Genomic DNA, 3746 nt, shown 5'->3' with positions numbered 1-3746 from the left:
ATTTACAAAAAGGTGACAAAAAGAGAATGTACTCACATTGTTTACTTAGGTAAAACTAAAGCTTCCTGGTGTATCTCCTGGTTATTATCTATTAAAATTAAACAATGCACACGTGTTAGTAAAATAACCCAAATCATATTAACCGTACAACTCGAGACAGAACTCCAACGACTGAGTCAGGTAGAGCCTTGACATGCGTTACGGAACCCTAGAGCAATCGGGTGTAACACGAGATAGAACTCCAACGACTGAGTCAGGCAGAGCCTTGACATGCATTACGGAGCCCTAGATCGATCGTGTAGGGTAACAAATAGGGTTATAATACTTACAACGAGGCAGAGCTTCGCTTTATAGGGTATTATTTCCCGAGAGTTGGACTATTAGAGATTGAGAGAGAATATCAGAATTTGAATGAGAATCAAATGAGCTCTCGACTCCTATTTATAGGCAGATCTGAAGGTGGCTCGCAGCCTGCGTAACCCCTTTCAAATGCTCTCGCGGCCCGCGAGAACATGCGTGGTAGTTATAGCTTTGGCCAGTCATTGGCCTAGCTTCGTTGAGTCATCGGACACGTGGCGCAATGCAGTGTCGAGCAAGCAAAGGGGCTCGCGCCCCGCGAAAGACAAAGGGTACCGGGTCGCGGCCCGCGAGACCCTTGTGTCTTTGTTTTTATTTTATTTTTTATAAATATAAAGGTATTAGGGTCCATTTCTCGTATACGGAGTATATTTTAGGACGTTTAGGGTCACGGAATGTAAGACCCTAATTACGATTTGACCCAAAACAACGCAGCGGAAAATGAACCGTAAAATTTCTTTCTTTTAACTTCTCTAACACACTTGAATACCGTTTAGGTCAAACCTTTTAACATAAATACATCATTGATCATTTATTTAACGTAACTATGTTAACAAGTAGTTACAAACAACGTGACCGCTCTCCCGTACAATCCATGATCTTTAACTCGACCCTCGTTCACTTGTCCATCATGAATATCTGACTAACCTGCGGTCACCATATATAACCAACATGTGTACATGGTGACATCATATATAATTTAAAACATATACTTAAAAGGCTATATCGCATTCTAATTATGTAAGGTATTCCATTGAACCATCCCCTCAATTTTATTTACTCGAGTCCGACATCAATTCCTCGAGAGTCCGGCGTTCCCATACCTACACTTCATTTCATTCTCAATAGTAACATGGTTAGGAATACGTAATCTCAAACATGTTGAAAGCACACATCTTCACATATACGTATACCAGTGATCTACGATCATTAGATTACAACACGCATATACACATTCATATATCTAAGTACATTCATACGTATCCCATTCATATGTGCGTACATACAAGTTCACACTACTTACACACGCTACAGTTCCATATCTACATACATGTATACAAGTCACATTCACTTATTCATATTCAAATATCAAACTTTGAACGTCGCAAGCATCTAAAGTTAAGCCTTACCTACAAACATATCAATAAAAATCGATGCAGTTACAAATAAACATAACCGACTAACTTCCACAAACATGATGAACATTCCATTAACATGATGAACGTTCCATTAACGTGATGAACATTCCATTAACGTGATGAACATTCAATTAATATGATGAACATTTCATTAACATGATGAACATTCGATTAACATGATGAACATTCCATTAACATAATGAACATTTCATTAATATGATGAATATTCTATTAACATGATGAACATTCCATTAACATGATAAACATTTCAGTAACATGATGAACATTTCAGTAACATGATGAACATTTCCGTAACATGATGAACATTTCCGTAACATGATGAACATTTCAGTAACATGATGAACATTTCAGTAACATGATGAACATTCCATTAACATCATGAATATTCCATTAATGTGATGAAACTATCATCTTAATTTACATTAAGGATAGACAAAGTTCATATGAACTTACCTTGGTACTTACCCTTACCCGTAACTTCTTACATGGTTCCATATATACAACATACTAAACTTCATTTATAAAATAAGAAGTGATTCCGGAAATCACTTACCTTAAGCGTCCGTTTCGTACTTGCTTCCTCGCATCCTTCCCGTTAGCCTTCCACGCTTCCACCCACCTTGACATGATCCTATACTTTCATGTCATTATGGTTACCGCATTATTAGCATACACGCACATTCTAAATTACATTAATTTCACATTCATATTCTATATTGACCTTTACTAGACAATACCAACCACACAATGCATAAGATAACAATCACATCTTTTCATTCCACATAATTCTTTATATCGTCACATATAACATTTATTGATATAGAAAGTCAACTGTCCATTATATGAATTATCAACTTAAGCTCATACATTCTCAACATTAATAGATTGTACTACGGACATCATACACATTTCATACTCATATAGCAAAACACATATGATCATCTAGTTGTATGCACACAAAACATAATCAATTTCTTCCATACTAGTAATATCATGATTTTACAATTAACAACATTGTCCAAGCTTAGTTAACACACATAGCTTCCCAACCTTACTCCTTACTAATATACGCACTTTCTACACACTTAACACCAAATCACATATGATTTCATCTAACCTTAAGTAAATCAACACATAATGTGCATCATATTACCCAAGCATAGAGTATAACTTCTAATGCATACCTTTTACCAAATCATATAATTAACCAAAATCTTACATGTATTCCATTCAAAACATATTTCTCATGTTTAATTATCACCCAATTACATCATCTCCACACATTACACACTTTCATCTATCATTTGCATACCATTTCATCTATTAATCTCACCTAGGCATTTCAACAAACACTTGGTGTGCGTACTACTTTCTAAGCACATTGTGCAAGCATCTTATGCTCATCTTCCTACTTCTTGCCTTCATCAATCAAATACAACTAAAATCAACCAAATTCCATACCATACTCAACCTATCTAACAAGTATTCATCACATACAACATACTACATCAAATTTTGAACAAGGATTGGACATGGATGATATATCCAAGTCACCATCTTCACCATAACAAACGGGTTTCGCCTCAAAACATCGAATTAATCAAAATCATGCATAATCCATATTCTATATGGTGATTCTAACACATATACATGATTAATTTCATACAATTTCGTGGATTAAACATAAACCCAATGCATACAAGATCACTAAATCTCAAATTACAACTTACCACATGTTTGTAAGGTTGAGATGATGATAATTCTTCATTCATGCATAAGATTGGATCGTAAATTCATCACCAATTTAGTGATTCTTGATGAACAAGGGTTTTGGCTCCCTTTGTGTTTCTCCTGATGTTCTACGCACACACTCACACCTAAATTGCAGAATTTTTGGCTTCAATTTCCCTTTTATTGACCACTTCCATCAACTTCCAAAAATGTCATAATTGGCCCTTGTACTTTCCATTCATTCTTGCTATTTACTCTTTTATGTTAACTAAGTTAAACAACCTAGTTAAGTTATTTCATGACATATATCTAGTAAATACCATGTTTATAAAAACTTTGGATTTTGGGGCGTTACACGTAAAGGGTTATAGGAGGGTTGTCATAGTGTTTGCTTTCATGGGTTATGGTATAAGTTTCATTGTAAATGGGGTGTATTCGCAATAGTGTGTATCTTTAATATGCCGTAAGGTATAGTAAGTATCGGTAGTACAATGATAT

The 3746-nt window shown here is 35.2% G+C and overlaps 1 long non-coding RNA gene across 3 annotated transcripts; it reads right to left on the bottom strand.

The window, feature by feature from the left end:
• Positions 1–799: 799 nt before the first annotated feature.
• Positions 800–3432, bottom strand: LOC110863850. Of its 3 annotated transcripts, none has more exons than XR_002549416.2 (3): positions 3248–3432; positions 2071–2148; positions 800–1181 (listed from the first exon to the last, which is right to left on the bottom strand). It is a non-coding gene; the product is annotated as an uncharacterized LOC110863850 (long non-coding RNA). The 3 variants fall into 3 exon arrangements; XR_002549415.1 differs by having other exon boundaries at positions 800–1186; positions 3248–3428; XR_002549414.2 differs by having other exon boundaries at positions 800–1005; positions 3248–3407.
• Between the last annotated feature and the right edge of the window lie 314 nt (positions 3433–3746).

This window comes from Helianthus annuus, chromosome 6 (assembly GCF_002127325.2).
Source record: "Helianthus annuus cultivar XRQ/B chromosome 6, HanXRQr2.0-SUNRISE, whole genome shotgun sequence".
In the NCBI taxonomy this organism is placed as follows: domain Eukaryota; kingdom Viridiplantae; phylum Streptophyta; class Magnoliopsida; order Asterales; family Asteraceae; genus Helianthus; species Helianthus annuus.
Note: the sequence above shows the minus strand (reverse complement) of the source record. Positions and strands in the feature narration are given on the sequence as shown.